The following is a 19,806-nucleotide window of genomic DNA, read 5'->3' on the forward strand; positions in this document are numbered from 1 at the left end:
TGACAGGAGCTGCGGCATTGGAGGTAGAGCAGGCACCAATGAGCAGGGCACATGCACACAGCCCCGGGGGTTGTCATCATCTCGGAGGCTGTCCTTGATGCGCAGGCACCAGGCATTTTGGCAGCAGGACTCAGGGCTTTCAACAGCAGAGGGGCAGGTATCGGCCATCAGGCAGAGGGCACACATGGACCTTACAACACGGATGTCTTCCGTGTTGGAGCGTTTGGACCAGCAGATCTGGGTAGAGCGGCAGCGGGCACAGGAGGCTAGACTCACCATGGCCATGGCGGAGAATACACTGCGTTGGGCATAGAGGTGGGCTGAGGTCCTCAAGGAGATTTACAGGGAGTTTGAGAGGAGCATGTTTGAGTCCCTGCAAGCCCTCGAGGGGAGAGCTGAGGCCTGCCAAGGGGAAGTAGACGCAGTGTTCGGTGATGCCCTGGCCCGAGACTTTGAGGGGACATGGTAAGTTGAAGGACTAGCCCCTGCCATTGTATATAGTCCTTTAGGTGTAGGTTTCATTTATTTTTCACTTTTATTTGGAGTTTCTGGACTTTACTCCACATTTTGTACACAGTTCTTTTTTAATAGGTTTTTTTATGATTTTTTTAACATGGTTTGGGACAATTGACCGTGGTTGTCTGTACATAGTTGTCTTTTTCCCAGATCCTTTTCTGTTCACCATGGAGGAATGATTTTCTTTTCATTTGTGTTTTCATTTGACCGCATCTTTGAGTTTATTTTTTTTATCATCCAATGTTTTTCCGTTTTCACAATCTTTTATTTATTGATTTATTTCATGCTGATTTTATTTATTGATTTGACTAAGAATGACTTTCATAATGATTTTTTATGTATTTTTCACCTTGCAAAATCAAAGTGGTGTGTGGTCCCGATGGTTTAGTGCAAGTTTCACTCTTCCTTAACTCAGTTCTGTGTCCCTGATGATGACCAATGTTGTTCATGTGTGTGCACATATGCATGTATGTGTAATTTTTTTATACCAATGCCATAGGGCATGTTCTGGGGTGCATGACCAATGGATGCGTGTTAAGGTGCACTTGGAGTGAGCAGTGTGTGGTGGCATTTCATTTCACATGTATATTGGTTCACAGTGTTTGGGGGTGGGGGTGTCCCATGAGATGGGGCCTGCCTGCAGGTTGCCGTCACAGGTGTTGAGGGGGTACATGAGAGTGTTGGGGGGGCCAAATGAGGCAGGGCCTGCCTGGAGGTTGCCGTCACGGGTGTTGGGGGGGACATGAGGCGGGGCCTGCCTGCATGTTGCCGTCATAGGTGTTAGGGGGGACATGAGGTGGGGCCTGCCTGCAGTTTGCAGTCACAGGTGTTGGGGGGTACATGAGGCGGGCCTGCCTGCAGGTTACCGTCACAGATGTTGGGGGGGCACATGAGGCGGACCTGTCTGCAGGTTGCCGTCATGGGTGATGGGGGGTCCCATGTGGTGTGGGCTGCCAGTGGGGTGTGGTCATGGGTTATGAGGGTCCCATGTGGTGTGAGCTGCCAGTGGGGTGTGGTCATGGCTGATGGGGGTCCCATGTGGTGTGGGCTGCCAGCGGAGTGTGGTCACGGGTAATGGGGGTACCATGTGGTGTGAGCTGCCAGGGGGGTGTGGTCACGGGTGATGGGGGATCACATGTGATGTGGGCGGCTTGCAGGGTGTGGTCACGGATGATGGGGGTCCCATGTATGTGGGCTGCCACCGGGGTGTGGTCATGGGTGATAGGGGATCCCATGTGGTGTGGGCTGCCTGCGGGGAGTGGTCACAGGTGATGGGGGTCCTATGGGGTGTGGGCTGCCTGCGGGGTGTGGTCACAGGAGATGGGGGTTCCCATGTGGTGTGAGCTGCCAGCGGGATGTGGTCATGGGTGATGGGGGGTCCCATGTGGTGTGTACTGCCAGCGGAGTGTGGTCACGGGTGAAGGGGGTCCCAGTGGTGTGGGCTGTGAGCAGGTTGTGGACACGGGTGATGGGGGCTGGGGTGTGACTATCCTGTCAGGAGGGGTCAGCTTCCAGTGGATTTGAGCGTGTTTCATTGGGTACGCGCTGAGTTTCCACGCAATTTGGCTGGGGTGCAGGTGGAGTGATCACGTGGAAACACATTGCGTATCACGGACGCACCCCAGCCAAATCACCTGGAAACTCACTGTGTACCCCGGACGCACCCCAGCCAAATCGCATGTAAACTCATTGCGTACCCCGGACGCACCCTAGCCAAATCACGTGGGAACTCATCATGTACCCCGGATGCACCTCAGCCAAATCGCATGGAAACTCAGAGCATACCCCGGATGCACCCCAGCCAAATCACATGGGAACTCAGCACGTACCCGGGACGCTCCCCAGCCAAATCGCGTGGAAACTCATCACGTACCCCGTACGCATCCCCAGCCAAATCGCGTGGAAACTCAGGGCGTACCCTGGATGCACCCCAATCCAATCATGTGGAAACTCAGCGCATACCCCGGATGCACCACAGCTAAATTGCATGTAAATTCAGCGTGTAAACGCAGCCAAATCACATAGAAACTCATTGCATAGTGCAGATGCACCCCAGCAAAATCACGTGGAAACTCATCGCATAGCCTGGATGCACCCCAGCCAAATCATGTGGAAACTCATTGCATAGCCCGGACGCACTCAGCTAATTTGCGTGGACACTCATCGCGTACCCCGGATGTACCCCAGCCAAATCACGTGGAACCTCAACGCGTACCCCGGATGCACCCAAGCCAAATCGCATGGAGACTCATTGTGTACCCCAGACTCACCCCAGCCAAATTGCGTGGAGACTCATCGCGTAACCCGGACGCAACCCAGCCTAATCGCGTGGAAACTCATCGCGTACCCCGAACGCACCCCAGCCAAATCGCATGGTAACTCGGCATGTGCACCGGCTGCAACGGAGTTATTCACGCGATTTGGCTGGGGGGGCTATATGCTGGACCAGGGATGACGTGGGGGCTCTCGCCATGTTAGACATTTTCGCTAGATCTTTTACTGCATGTGGGGGCGTGTTAGGGGCATTGCTGGCACAGCTTGATGTTCCTTGTGCATGCAGCGCAATTGTTTCTTTGTGCCACGGCTGGCACACGCGTGACGCACACTCCTTCTCGGTGCGCTGTGTGTGCACCTTTTCCTGCGCAAGATTCTCTGAATCAGGCCTATTGTTAGCAGCACCTTATTTGCAGACCGGCATAATGAGCCCCCTTGCCATTAAAGTAGGTGACAGCAATTGGGTGATAGCCAAGGATTCTCTTTAGTTGTTGAGGGAAAACACCAGTTTTGAAGGAGCAATTAGACAGGTCAGGCAGAGTTGGGGCCATTGTGACAATGCTTTCTTCAGTTGTGCTGGCTGGGCAGCGGAAGACCTGTTCAGATAACGCCTACATCTTCATAACATAGATGATGATGTCTGTGGAAGAGACACTGTTGAAAGATTTGAAGAATGAGGTGGGCGCAATGGCAGTCACGGGTGGGGAGAATGTAAACACCTTGGCTTGGGAAGCGATAGTGGACTGAAACAGCTCAATGTTGCTTATGAAAAATATGGCAAGATTGACAGTCAAGTAGTGGGGTTGATGGAGCAGGCAGGAAGTATGAGCTCAATGACAGAAACGTTCTGTAGAAAAGGTCATCCACTATCAACAGGGGTGCTTGGTACTGCCATTTAATGTCAATTGCCAACTTGAGGGAAATTTGAGCACATGAGGTGAAAGGATAAACTGCTACAAACAAAATATACATAATAAATGTGCTTTTCACATTACAGTTCACAGTTATGGAAAACATGCATCAGTTTTTCTATGTGCATAGCCACTGTAAAATTATAAGCACATTTGCTATTCAGTGGAAATAGAATTGTGAAGGTAATGCCTACTTTATATATTTGTCTAGCATGATATATATGTGTGATTTAATGCAACAAAACACTTGAAATTCAGCGGATGGGAAGTCATGACTAGCTTATTGTGGCGCGTTCCCATTGATATCCCCCATAATGCCATGTCCCCCATAATGCCATTTAATATGTCATTGTGAATCCCTTCTCTTATAATATGTATGTTTTCATGGGGATTGAAACGGGAAACGCGCTGGTCATAACTTCCCACATCCGCGGAATTTCAACGGTTTTGGTGCGTTAAATCTGCACAACTTGACTGCACCTAAACCAAGGCTTTTTGAGAGAATTTCAAGGGTTTTGTTATACCATCGTTTTTTTTTATGGGCCACTGGCCATGGCCTTCAACCATGCCTTTGTCCACTATACATGTTTCCCCGATATGTTATGTTTGGACACGTCTTTCTGGCCCACTAGCCAGGATTTACAGTCCTGACCAGTGAGCATGGCTTTCGACCGTGCCTACTGTATCTTTTAAAACACTACCTTTCTTTCGCGCACACTAGCCATGGCCTTCGCTCATGACCATTGGTGCCGTCGGCCGTGGCCACTCTACATATTGCTCCAATAGGTTTCCTAAACGGACCACTACCCATGGCCTTTGGCCATGACCAGTGGCCATAGCCTTTCACCATGGTCCCTTGATATTTTGCCCCAATAGGTTTTGTCAGGGCTCACTAGCCATGGCCTTTGGCTGCGTCCACTTACCATATTGCACCATTCGATTCCTTAAAGTAACCCAGCAGCCGTAGTGTTCAGCCACATCCAGTACCCCTACCTCACTGTGGCTGTGAGATTCCACTTTTTTTAAACTAATCTTATTTTTTTAAACATTTTCCCTTGACTGCAGTAAGTATAACTGTGATAATTGTAATGTACTACAAATAACCCTGGTTATTTGTCAAATAACCCTGGTTATTCAGGTGATTTGCTTTCATTCCCGACCCCGTTTCCTACTATAACCCAGTTATGCGAAAATAACCCTTGTTCTGCGAAAACATATGAGTTCTGAACTTGCTTCCAGCCCCTGCCCCTCCCCCCACAACTCACCAATTTCACATGGTGTCCTCTTTCCCCCTCCCCACCTCTAGCCTGATGTCATTTCATCCTTTTCCACCTCCAAATGGCATTTTTTCCACTTTTCATTTTCTGCTAACCCTGGTTATTCCCGTAATAATCCCAGTTATCTCTTGCATTCAGCAAAAAAAAAAGCAGATTTGTCATTCTGAAAAGCCCTGCTGATGCATTGTGGTATACATATATAGCCATAATTTATTGAGATGGTGACACCCCCTTCTCCATCAAATGATTTAAAAACTACTGGATGAAATAACTCCAGACTCCTCCCGGAAATTGTGTCAATGCTTCGTGCCCAAGTTGTTTTGTACCTGGTCCAATTCCATGCAGCAGTTAGTGCTGTGCACATTTTGAGAGTTCAAAATTTTTATTTTCACAGAAATGAACAAGAACAGCAATAATCCATTAAATCTACACATAGTTAATCATTACAAAACAGCAAACATTCATCATAACCAATTCAAAAAGAAATTGTCAATATTAAAAATAGAACAGTTTGCAAAAAGGAAAAAAGAGGAAGAAAAGAAAAAGAAGAGAAAGGAAAAAAGGACAGACAATGCAGGAGACAAGGACCAAAAGTTCTAATTGCATGAAACCAAACAACAAACACAGAATGTTACAACCAATACACAATCTATAGGTATCATACAGATCATTAGCAAACAAGGATATGGATATATTATATTGTCCCAGACAAGAGTTCAGATCTACCCATAGGCATCAAGAAAGCAGCTCCAAATGTCCCAACATTTCTCAACATCACCAGTGAGTTTGTAAATGGCTTTTTCATATGTTGAAATTGTAAGAAATTCCTCTATCCAATCATCAATGTTGAAAGAATTACTTGACTTCCAGGACCTTAAAATGAATTTTTTAGCAACCATACATGCATGTAGCAACCAAACTTTCTTACCAAAGTCAATTTCCTCCATCAAGGAGACATCGCCCAAAATCAGTAATGAGGCATTTATAGGGATTGCAATGTTTAAGACCAAACTTAATCTCTCACATACTTTTTCTCAGAACTGCATTGTTTTAGGACAGGACCAAATCAAGTGGCTTAGAGATCCCCTAGAACATTTACACTTCCAGCAAAGATTGTTGTCCAATAGTTGTCTTCTGAATAGCTTCTCTGGTGTCCAATAGGCCCTAAACAACAACTTCGTTTGAGAAGCTCTGAGGGTCCAATCCAAACTCACCAACCGAGTGTTCTCACAGCACCTGCGCCAACATCTGAAGTTCACATCTTCCCCCAGTTCCTCTGCCCACAGCGCAGGTAACCTCGGATCACCTATCCGAGTGGCTTTTATGATACCATACATGGTAGAAGCAGGGTGTGATGCACTGCAGCATACAGTAAAAGCCGCCCAGGCTGGATTCTGAACAGTCAATTGTGACTCCTCAACACAAGCCGAAATAATAATCTTCAACTTTCGATATTCAGCAAATGAGAAGTCCGCCCTATCATACATCTGGTCCAGTTGAGTGAATGTTAACCAGTTTTCCCCCTCAAACAAATCTCCAATGTATTTAATACCGGCCACAAACCATTCTGACCAAAATAAAGTTTTACCTTGATACTTCAAGACTGGATTATGCCAAATGGAGGCATCTGGGTGCAAATAAGGATCTGCACCCACACGGTTTGAAAGTTCACACCAGCAGTCTTGCAAAAATGAAGTAAGAGCACTGATTTTTCTTGATTTATTTCTCTGAGTGGTTAGTAGAGCTTTCGGGTTCAAATGGGATACAGCACTGCATTCCCAAGACAAGAGGTCAAAATGCTCAGACTGTACCTCTCCAGAGTGCACATTTTGACTTTTTCTCTATTGGGAAATTAATGGGAGTACGCGCGCGAACAGCGTTTTTTGCTTTCTTAACTTTTTAACAAATGTGTCCCATAATTTCCAGTCTCGGGGTGCCTGTGACAAACCTTTTGTTTGCACCATATCAGCCAAATCAGTCATGCAAGTCAAATGTTATTAGCAAGTAAATGTTGGGGTTTCCTGTGGAACTTGATACTCAGCTTAACAACTGCGACTGCCGCACTGTAATATATTTCTCTTAAAATGTCGGTGCATTTGGATACGGAGCTTGTGTGAAACCATCTTTAACTTGAGACCCGACTAAAACTCTGTTTCAAAGAAAGATCGTCTCCAGACAGACCTTTAACCCGAGTGCAGTGACTCGTGTTGCAGTCATTTTATCCTCGCCTTCTAGCCCTGAGGCAGTCCCTATCAGCATATATTGTTTAATTTTACAGTTAATGCTGTGAAAAATGTAATGACCATCAAACCCAGTGTGCATTATGTGCTAAGTGAATCAAGCACACCACCCCTGTTATCACAGCCACATTTTAAAATATCTGTTATCCTTCGTAAGATCCCAAAATGGTTTTTGCATGTATGCACTGCAGGATGTAACCCTTCCTAGCACTGTCTGTGTCAGTCCTCTTTCTCGGGAGTGTACCAGACTGTCCATCTTGGAATGATAACACACCAACAAACATTCATTGACATAGTTATTCCAGGTTTTGATAACGGTGTTTGCTCAGGAACAGAAATGTTGCCTTCTTTTTATGACTGAAATATAGGCTGGTGGTGATAAATAAAAATAGATCATTATACAGTTTTAAAAAGTGGCAGTTTACGATGTTAGTGCAAATGAATAATGTCCTCTTTCACTTTTTTCATAAATGGTTTTCCAATAAAAACACAGCCCTTCCCGCAAGAAGTCTGTGATGTTTCTCTGGCCACGCAGCTGATGTGGCTCTAGCAAACTTACACCTGACAATGCAAGTCTCACCCCTACAGAGGTAGAGACACCGAGCGAGACGGGGAGAGTAAGAGATAGAGAGTGTGCAGAGAGAGAGAGAGCGAGCTACATCAGTGCATTATAAAGCGGCGCGGCTATTTTAAGGATATACCAATCTCTCAAGTCAGCAGTCTTTTATTTACTGATAATATGACGCATGAGCAGAGCGCGTGCTCCTGGGCAGGAACTCATTCATCAAACAGTTTGGCTCGAGTGGACCTCTCTGTCGACAACGTCAGGGTATGGACTGCTTGTTTCTATCACCTCAGCAATGAACACACTTTGACCAAAAGCTCCATGTTTGTGACATTTCATTACGGAAGGCTCCGAAATTCTAGTAATTCTTCAGACTTTTCAGTACCTCCCTCAGGATTTAGTCTTCTTTCATACTTCTCAGCACCCTTCACAGGCTCAAGGCGCTTTCTAAACTTTTGAAGGCCCTTTGTAGTTTCTAGATGTCTTTCAGATTTCTCATTGCCGCTCTTGGAACTAGTCATTTTGGAAAGTTTCTCAGTGCCCCTCTCAGGCACCAGGTGCTTTCTAAAACTTCAACTCCCCTCTTGGATTCTAGGCATCTTTCAGGCTATATAGGACCCTCCCAGTCTGCACACACTCTATAAACCTTCTCAGGGGATTCTTCAAGCATCAGGGTTGCTGCAGAGCTGCCAGATACAGCCAGAAGCTGCCTCCAGCAGCCGCTCAGTACAGCAGCACAATGGTTACTCCTTCAGCTCCAGATGAGGACCCCCATCCTTCCAGCAAGCCTTATTATACCCAGCCAATCGAGACCTGCTCACTAGGGCGCTTACCGCGCCATGCTTTTAAATTCGGTTGGCTTTGGGTGTTTTAGCTCTGCTGCCTTTTCCCATCATGCACTTCTTTCTGGACCAGCTCACTTGACGGGGAATGCCAAATGAAATAAACACGGTCGGCAATCTTGTCACTTGCTCTGAGCGAGAGCATTGATGAAACGTTGTTTTTTATGTACCTTATCATTTGCTTGTCTGGGGTTATGGTCCACTTTATCACAATAAGTAAACTGGTGACTTCTTGATTCTTTTGTGGGGTTGGTTTGGCTACAGAAGTGTAAATCAGGATTGCTCAACAATTGTAGGGTTCGTCAGGATTGTTTTTTAGCTGCTTTTTATTTTGGCCTTGATATTCTGTATTTATTTAGAGGACACCTTTCTTTGTTGCATTTTTATTTACATCTTAAAGTTTAATTTTCTTTAGATGGTGCATTTTGCAGAGTTAATTGTCATTTGCATCTGTTGATTTCCTTTATGCTAACATCCTTTGTGTGCTCGCGATTGTGGATGTATTTTGGTGTGGTCTTTTACGAGCAAGAGGCCTGGTGTTCTTTGGCATCTGATACATATGGAGAAGAGCAGCATTGAGCGGAGCAGTGTTGATGCAGATGGGCCGTTCACTTTCTAAATTGAATCTGAAGAGAGAATAGTCAAAATGAGCCCATTAAGTTTAAGGAGGGGAGGAGGTATGCCCCCAGACCATCATATTCTTCGCCCCGGACCATCATCTTCTTCCGTGTGTGAATCTTTGATGGTGCCTTAGGATAATCTAACAGACGTTGAAACAGGTGTGTGGATGCGTGTGTGTTCTTAGGCGCAATCTTCCTAACACACATTCACTGTGTACCTCCATGAGACTCTCAACCACCTGTACCAAGTATCCCTGTGTTATGATGCTTAATACATAGAATGTTGCTGTGTACATAGTTCCACATTGCATAACCTGTATATAGTTCTGTTGCTTCAGTAACATCTTCATGTATGGTTCTAGAATGTCAATAGGAAACATACATGAAGATGTCCGTTTGATGAAGGTTGGCCTCCTGGGGGCCTCTCCAAATAAACCTACAATTTACACATATGAAAGTGTATATTGACCTATTATACCATAATAAGCACTTCGTAACAATTGGAGACGAGGAGCTGTGAAAAGGAGGGGGCCGCCAGATGAGAGTTGTCGCTGCGTGACTTGGCCGTGATGTACAGGAAGCAAAATTTGATGAAACGCAATATGAACTGAATCCACGCACTATTTCAGGCAAGTCAAGGTGTGCGATGTCTGAATGAGTGAAAACCAAATGAACAAGGAGTGCATTTAATGATTTTACTTACATGCATTCTTTGAATGGTGTGCATGAGAACAAGAGGCCAACCAAAGACTATTAGAGAAAGGCAACATTACGCTACGGCATGACTACGTGGGAACGTTTACAAATTGAACAGAATGAGAGGTTTCCGGGTACTAGAGTAAAGCACCCTGCAACGTGACTTGCGTGCCGCCATTTGGTTTATAGATCACCATGGATACTGTTTGACGGAGCGTTATAAAGTAACACGAAAGCTTTATTAGGAAAACTAGATTACGCGCACGCGTATTAAAGGAAAAATAAGTGTGCCTCAGACTTTGTATAATTGATCACAGTGAGACAACATATTTACCATACAAGTGGAACAGGTGACATAATATAAAGAAGAAAAGTTGAAGAATGCACCCTACAGAGTAAACATGTATAATCTATTACAGTGAGACAAACATTTACTATACAAGTGAAGTGGAACAGGCGGCATAATAAAAAGAGGAAAAGTGAAAGAGTGCACTCTACAGAGTAAACAGTTACAAAGACTGAAATAAAAAAAAAGAAAATGCAAAACCTTGCAGCCCGATCAAATTCTTGCCACTTCCTGGAAACCCAATATGTCCTTGGGAAAAATGGCAGGACAATTTCCAAGTCTACTTAAGAGCAATTGGAGGCTCCAAATCAAGTGATGACTTAAAGGAAGCCACACTATTCAATTGTGTGGGTGTAGAGGCACTTAGAATTTTCAGGACATTACCAGACTTGGACAGCACAGAAGAAGGTTCAGGAGATTCTTCAAGTGGGACCAAGAAATATGAAACGGCACTTGCAAAACTAAACAAACATTTTGGAAATAAAACCAATATTGTTTTAGAGAGGTACAGATTTTTCTCGAGGAAACACAATAAAAGCGAAAGCATTGACACCTATGTAGCTGCTTTAAGGGGTCTGTTGTCCACCTGTGCTTTCACATGAGTAGCAGATGAATATTTGAGGGATCAACTAGTTCTTCATGTGGCAGATCCACGCATCCAACAACGCTTGTGGCAGGCAAAGAATCCGACATTGGAGCAAGCAATTGAGATCGCCAGATCTATAGAGCTGGGTAAAAAGTGTATGAGAGAGATCCAGAATAAAGTCGAGAGTGTCGAAATAAAATCAGTACAAGGCGTAAGTGATGGACAATATTGCAATGAAGAAGATTTGGTTGCCATAGTAAAAGGGTTGTCACGTCAGATATTGGAGCCAATTCCAGACAAGAGAAGGAGAATACATATAGACCACAAAACAAATGTTTCAAATGTGGGTGGTACAGACACTTGAATGTAGAAAAAGATTGTCCAGCTAACACGGCTGAATGTTATAAATGTGGACAGATTGGTCATTTTGGCAAAGTGTGTCGCAATAACAGAGGAAGCTGTAGATTCAATACACAATATGTTAGAAATGCTGGTCGTTATGCAAGAGGAAGAGACAATATGACAAGTATAAAAGCTTTGGAGGAAATTGGTGGTCCAAGTACTTTGTTAGCAATTACAAATGGATTTGAGAATGAAGTACAAATAATAGCTTTCACACCTAATGAAAGTGGTTTTGGTCCATGGGTGCTGATGGCTATAAATGGTATAACATTACAAGTTATGGTTGACACAGGTTCTCCATATACTATGGTGGATGTGGAAACATACTTGAATATACTTAAAAAGAGAATGGAAGAATTACAATTGACCAAAATAAAGGTGACTGGATATGGTAAGACACCAATCAATATCATAGGGTATACTTGGGTACACTTGAACTTTGAAGGAAGAAAGACATACTGCAGGCTTTATGTAGCCGAAAATTGATTCTCCATAGTTGGATGGTGGGAACAAGCATCATTGAAAATCAGGATACATCCTGGCGAAAGTGTGCCCATTCTGTGCATAACTGAGAACAGTTGTAACACATCAGAAAACCTAGGCAAAAGATTTCCCAAAGTGTTCAATGATAACATTGGTGTTCTTAAAGGTTTCAAACATCGCATTATACTCAAGAGGGGTGCAAAACCAGTGGTACACAAGGTAAGAAACATACCGATTGGTACCAGAGAAGTGTTACAAAAGGAGCTGGAGAAACTATGCATACAAGACATCATCGAACCTATTGAAAGCTGTAAGTGGTTTTCCCCGATTGTCATTGTGAAAAAGCCAGATGGATCGATTAGAATGTGTGTTGATCTGATAGATCTCAATGCTAACATTTGGATGGATCGCCACCCATTACCAAATATTGGAGAAATGCTTACCACAATGAAACCAGCAAAATATTTCACGACATTGGATCTATCATCTGCATACCACCAAGTTCTATTAGAAGAAGAATCCAGGCATTTAACATCATTTATAACACCATTGGGAGCCTTCAGGTATAAAAGAATGCCGTGTGGGCTAGCATCAGCGGCTGCTGTATTTCAAAGACTAATGCATCTTTTATTTAACGGTCTCCAAGGAGTACACTACTTTCAAGATGATATCTTGGTGTCTGCAATGTCTGAAGATGAGCATTATGTAAAGTTATTAGGTGTATTACAAGTCATTCAACAAAAAGGCATGACACTCAAGACTGAGAAGTGTAAGATGAAGAAAAATGAAGTAACGTACTTGGGCCATCGCATCAATACTGATGGCATAAACCTAAAGAATGTTTAGTTGACACAATTCTTAAAATTCCTGAACCAACCAACAAGGACCAACTCCAAAGTTTTTTAGGCATAACAGAGTATTATTCTAAATTTGTGGATCATTATTCAGATAGGACTGAACAAATGAGAGATCTAATGTGTAAGGGTGTGAAGTTTTACTGGTCAGAAGGGTGTAAAAAAGAATTTGTGATGATCAAGACCTTAATCAACAAAGCACCAGCTCTCAAAATGTTTGACTCTAAAGCCAAGACGATGATTTCGATAGATGTCAGCAACATTGGGCTGGGAGGTGTGTTAGAACAAATACAAGGAGGAGATATTGTTCCCATTGCTTTTGCTTCTAGAACATTGAGAGGAGCAGAGAACAATTATTTGACCATTGAGAAGGAAGCATTGGGGGTCAAATGGATTTTAGAACATTTCAAAGGACTCATTTGGGGCATACCTGTTGATATTAAGACAGATCACAAACCGATCATACGTGTTTTAAATTCAAGAAAACCACCCATGACATCTCCACGTGTAAGGAGGTGGATGTTAATTATTATGCAATACAATGTTAACATAAAATATACTCCAGGGAGAACAAATGTAGTAGCAGACTGTTTTTCTCACCTGCCATGTGACACTGACACCAATGAAAGTGATAACAAGGAAGAACCAACAGAAGATCAAAATATGGATTGTATAATAGCACATATACATTCCAGCTTCTCAAAAGAAGAATGTATTGAAGCCAGAGAACAAGACAATGAACAGAGAATGTTGAGAAATGCTATTGAGAATGGCTGGAAAGACATTGAAGAAAACATTACATTTTGGGAAAAGATAAAAGATGAATTGACGAGTGACAATGCATGTATTTTTCGATGAGATCGAATAATACCTCCAGTAAATATGAGGGAGAGAATTATGAAAATTGCCAATGAAGGTTATGTGGGGAGCAACTTAACTAAGAGAGGAAGAACCATTCACCTTAATGAAAGGTAGAATTGCCACAAACAGACTTAGACCTGCCTGGATAACAAAAAAGGAATAAAGAAATAAATCTGGAAGAAATATTAAATAAAGTAAAGAAACGACAAGAGGAATATAAGAAATACTATGACAAACAGAAACATGTTCAAGAGAGCAAAATTGAGAAGGGTGATTGGATCAGAGTGAAAGAACCGAAACGTATAATGAAAGGAGAGTCAAGGATCCATGCATCTCAGCAAGTGTTGGATTGTTCAAAATAATCAGTAATTTTAGAGGATGGCAAGAAGCGGTCTTGCAATGATATAATTCTGGCAAAGGAGGAGGAAGTATTGAGAAATGAAAGAGAACAAAATATCAATGGAGAAATATTTAAGGACAAATATAATGATTCAAGATGTGTAAGTTATGGAAATATACAGGAGAAGATAACAAGTAGAGAATCTCATGGGAGGTTGACTGAGAATAATCGCACTTCTTCAAGGTCCAGGAAAAGTGTGTGGAATCACAAACAAGACTATTTATACTATTAAAATATATATATTGAGAAAATAACAGAATTAAGACTCATTGGAGGTTCCACATCACGTACCGGCTGTCTGTATCCTTTTGAGTTGTATTGTTGGGTGTCCTGACCCACATTTGAACTATTATGCTACAACATTTGGTGCTGTGGGCTTAGAAAATCCAAGATGGCGGAAAAGCCCACATTTGCGCCAGAATCCGGGAAAACCGCGCAGTTTTACGCACACCAAAATAGTCGCCTAACCTGCCACCCACCAGTGCGAGCGGGATGGGCCAGAAGCGCCATGAGTGAAACGTGGTGCCAAAGGAAAAACAGCAGTGCCGGTTACCTCAAAAAAAAACCTTGAAATCACCTTTGTTTCTCTGAAATGCAAGCTAAAAATGCCTATTTTAAACATTGCAAGATATTCAAAAATCTCACTGAAAACCAGCAGACATTTGACAGAATGTGATCTTGTGTGCATACAAAATCTGGAAAGATGAAGAGCCCAAAACAATGTTTATAACAAAACTGGCTGAGCTGTGGATGTCAGCAGCTTAACTGAAATTGGATTTAAAACCACTAAAATCGAAATGTTTAAAATAAATGAGTGACCTACTTTTGAGTGTCACATAGGTTGCAACTGTTTAAAGGTCATAGTTTTGAACTTAGAATCAGCGTTCTAGCAGCATGTGTAAAAATTGTAAGTTTGATTTGAATGAAGAGAACTGGAACAAAAGTGACATTTAGGTGAAGCCTGGCTTGAGGAGATTGAATTCTGCATGGCAACTACCCCCGACAGGAGTTGAAACTTTCCCCGCAACTGCATTCCAGGGTGGCTGCCTTCTGCTGTTCCCACCAAAAAGAGATTACACCTCTCTGATTGAATCCTGGGAGGAGCACCTGGGAGCAGGGAAACAGAACAATGAGCTTTCCTTGGCTCAGGCAAATGTTAAATTAGGGGTGGGGGGGTCGTAAATGGCTTCCTCTTAGAAGAAACTGGGAGGAGCAGTGCCTCTGTGAGCAACCTGAGTTGGAGGAAGTGGACAAACCAGAAATTCCACCATGTGCTTTGGGAAACCACACCCCTCTGGGCCAGAGCATAATTTTAAAAAGATGGATGATTCATAGTGTGATTTGTCTGTGCACATTTTAAGAGGTGTTAGGACTCTGTGGTATGTTCTGGGGGGTAGTAGTGGAAAATAAGGTATTACTCCGAATGTCTGTATGTTAAAAATCTGACACTTTATCATCTGATGCCCATATTCCTTGTGCATGTTTGTGTAAATTCTGGAAAGGTTTAGAGGTTGTGTTCTTGATGAAAAGGGCAGAATTCTGTCATAAGTGGACACGACATCATACAAAGACAGGGATCGGATGGTTTGGTGCTACAGAAAATATGTTAACTGGACATATAATATTAGAAAAATGGTACATAGATAAATATGTATTTGGATCAAAAATAGATTTGTGTGCAAATTGACAAGGGGAGTATTCTTTTTGTATGCCATAAAATTGATGCCTGATGGCACTCCATTCCTTCCCCCAATCAAGGGAGAGAGGAGAGCTTGGCCAATGATAAGTTGTGAGGGGCAGGCTTAGTTATGCCCACGCACACACCCATTTTCAAAACACATAAAAAGAGACTGCTTTTGAGGCAACACACTCACTTTCCATTTTCTTGCAAAGCATTTTGACGGATGACTTCAAGATCCAGAACTCAACTCCAGATAGATCCAGAACCAAGCCAGAACTTAAAGCAGAGAGGCCTAACCCAAACAGCTGAACTCTTCTCAGCGGGCCTCAGCATCCAGCAAACCTAACCAAACTATTCAACAGTCGGGCAAGCTGTTTGATTCTGGCCTAGAACCCTGTGCCAGTACCCAGAAAGCAGTGCTGTATCCAGAATCCACTTGATCCAGACTAGCAGAACCAGAGACCCAGACCAGACCGCAGTGCCGCTAGCAGACCCAGACCAGATCTCTGTGAGCGGAACCAGTACCAGAAGCCGCCAGAAGTCCAGTCCAATCCTGACCCGATCCGTGACAAAGTCGCATTCCTGTCCAAAATTAGGAGTGAGTATCCAGCCAGAACTGTGCAGAACCCATCTCTTAGTTTAAAATAAGCTGATTCAAAACATTTGAACCTGTCCAGAACTGCATCATAGGAATCGGGTGTTCATTCTGTCATTTCAAAGCTGTAAAAGTGTCATTTTGTCATTCTGAAGTTTATTTTAATTTCGAAAAACGACCTTCACAAAATCGTCCGTATCTTTGGAACCGCGTGTGATAGGAACGACATTTAACTTTCATTTCAAAGCTAACAATCTAAGCTTTCTACTCCTTATAGATATTCCGTAATCGCTCTCGACGCACCCGGAAAATGTGCCGCAATTTGCGATTTGGTCCAATTAGCTCCTGTCAAAATAGCCGCTTTTGCTTGAACTGCTAAAATTCGTTTTCACGCTGCTAATCCCTCATTGAGCATTGCGAGTGTGATTTGAACTAATCTTAAGTAGCTATCACCTACCCTGAATCTCCTATCGGGAATTTAAATCATTTTTAGCATATTTTTCCCTTCTTTGCATACCACATTTAAAATTATTTTTGCCTGTGTTTAAAATCATCCCTGTTTCTCTAAACTCGCTAGGGGGGAACTGAAATTCGTATTGTATTGTGATTGTATTCCTGAAAACTGTGTGCTTTACTTCCATCTCCTTATATTGCATGGGGGGGAGTGAATTGCCACAAGGGGAAAAGTGAACATATTATCTCTTGTGAACCCTATTAGTTTATTTCTGTACTGCATTCTTTCCATCATTGTTTTTCCTTGGAACCATAAAAGCATTCTCAGTTACCTTTTCCTTCCTATACCAACTCCTAAGTAATTAAATAAGCGTACAATTGTAATATTATCCATTGTTGATCACTGTCATATTCTTAAGTGTGATATCAAATATTAATTTATTATAAAAGTGTGATATATATATATTGTTTAATTTTTCCAATAAATCTTTTAAATTGCAAAACAAACCTACTTCTTGGTTCAGTGAGGTCAGGGGGATTCAAAGAGAGGGGCGTTATATAAGGGTTTATCATCCAGAGTATAACTTGTCATAAAAATATATAAATAAGGGCTTCCCTTGGCCGTCCCAGACGAGGCACTGACTTAGTGGGATTGCTGAATTGAAGTCACTTAACAGATTGGGGGCTCTAGCCGGGGATTCTGCATTAGATCTATCACTTGTGCAGATCAATACAGTGTGCTAACTGTGAGAGGTGAGTGGGCTCATCAGGACCAGGCGGTCTGGTTGCAGGCAATCACACCCCAGATCACTGAAACAGGGTCAGACATATGAAGAGATCAGGGTCCATTACATGTGGCCCTGAGTGAACTATATACGGCCCCTAAGGCCAAGGATGAGCACAACAAGATTGCCAGGGTAGCGGCATATTTATATTTATATATGGAAGCCATACAGGACAGATGTGCTGAAGGCCAAGATCTGGCAAATAGGCAACAGATGGCATTAGAGAAGGCCCAATCTGACCTGGTCTTTTCCGAGCAGAGGCTGCACAGGAGCCAGGAGTCAGAAAATGATAGTAGGCAGTATATCATTAAAATAAAAGAGGATATGGGTATCCTGCAGCAGGAAAAGTCTTACCAGGATACCAGATTTCTGGCCTTGCAGAAGGAGTACCAAGAAGGGTTGGACTCCCTACTGCAGAGCCAGAAAAAGCTTGAGCAACAACTAGACTTTAACAGGGCATGCACAGAGCAGGAAGCCACCCTGCAAAGTCATCTAGATAGGGAAAAGGCAGAGAGCAATAAACTGATTCTGAAAGACCTGGATACCCAGACAGAATTTGAGGAAGAGCGACAGAAAGCTGGTGCCTTCCAAAGGCAAAGGGATGACCTGGTGGCACAGATGCAGGCTCTTAGTCAGGAAAGGGACACCTTAGGCCAGGAAGTCTGCCAATTAAAAGAAAAAATTGAAGAAAATCACTTGACCCTCCAGGGACTGGGTGACCTCCAAAAAGAGCATCAGAACTTGTTAAAGCACACCAGGACGGTGGAAGATGCTCTGGGAAGAAAGGAACAGGCCAGTAGGGATGGGACTCAGGATGTAACCCTCCTGCAGCAAAGACTGGCCCAGTATTCCAGGACCAACCAGGAAGCGCAGGGAGAAAATGAGGCTCTCTGTCAGCACAATGATAGGCTCCAGCAACAGGTAGCCATGCAGGAGAGACTGATAGAGTCTAGTAAGGCCTTAACTGAGGAACTGAAAGTGCAGGCTCTTGCATTGCAACAGGGAGCAGGGGCTGACAGAGATGAAGTTTGCTGGGAAAGGGAAACACCCGAGCATAACCTCAGGAGCCCTAGTACCGGAGGCCTTCATCTCTCCCAGTCCTTGGACTCTGCCACCCCCATGTCCCCTGGCGCACATGAGCACAGGGCCACAGGGATGGCAGATTACTATCCAGCCAAAAGTATGGGGCTCATAGGCCAGTACCACCCAGGAATGGATGGGCGGGCATCCGGGTATGGGCACCTAAGTACAGTGCAATTTAGTGGGGAACCCCAGGAGAGCAGGCGCACTAAAGGCATCCTGAAAACCTCTGCCCAGTTAGGTCAGTGGGGGGGTACCCATCAAATCCTGGCAGCAAGGAGGAATCTGAAGACTCCTCTGAACGTCACAGGACACAGGAGACCAGGTTCCCACATTCTGCCAGCCATTCCCAGGCTCGCAGAATCCGGGAAAACCTGGAAGATCAGACGGGCACCTCTGGGAGCAGTGCCTCTGAGTCAGAGGATGAGTGGACCAGGGTTACCCGAACCAAAAAGGCCAATAAGGCAAAAAGGTCCTTGCTTAAGGACCCCTTAAAGCAGATCAAGGCAATAAGGAGCGTCATCACTCCTTATCATAAGAACTCCAAGTATTCTGTTTGGGAACACTTGGAGCTCTTTGAGCAAATGATGGAGACTTTCCATTTCAAAGACAGCAGTAGCTGTATTCTGTATGTCAAATGGACATTCTTCCCCAAAATCCTCCAGTTTCTTTGCGGGGCTGGAGGACCAAAACCATTCAAGATGGTCATATCGGGTGGCCATCTTGAAACACTTTTCTGTGCATAGAAATCCCCAAGAGGCCTGCAAGGCAGCCTACAATTTGCAATGTGGGGAGGATCAGGCCCCACAAGAATGTGTGCAGGAATTGAAGCGTGCCTTTGCGCAGACTACCAGAAGGGTGCGCACGGACAGTAAAGAGTTTGTAAATACATTTTTCCATGCCTTGCCCAAATACATCATAACCCAGCTAGTGAGAGATTTTCATGAGAAAAGGTCACTAGACTGGGTCATTGAACAGGCTACCCGGATCTATGAGGTGCAGAAGCCCATAGAAAATAAAAATAACGTTCAGAAAAGCCCCAAATCGACCAGCACCCCTGCTGCTGCCAAGGTGGCAGAGGTAAAGGTTGCCCCCATTTTAGATTTGGAGATGGGGGGCCTAAAAACCCGCCTGCACCGAATAATTCTCAGCCCAGAAGGCCCTTGGGCCAGTCACAGACAGGGAGTCAAGGAGGTAGTCCCACAAATGGGGTCCCTCGCTCCCCTGACTATGTAAGTCCCCGCTACAAGGGAAACCGACCCATCCTGGGGTATGTGTGGACCCCTCCAGCCCAAGGGGGGATCCAACCAGGCACCCAACCCTGGGAACTTCCCTCCTA

This window comes from Ambystoma mexicanum, chromosome 9, assembly GCF_040938575.1.
Source record: "Ambystoma mexicanum isolate Mex_15411 chromosome 9, UKY_AmexF1_1, whole genome shotgun sequence".
In the NCBI taxonomy this organism is placed as follows: Eukaryota; Metazoa; Chordata; class Amphibia; order Caudata; family Ambystomatidae; genus Ambystoma; species Ambystoma mexicanum.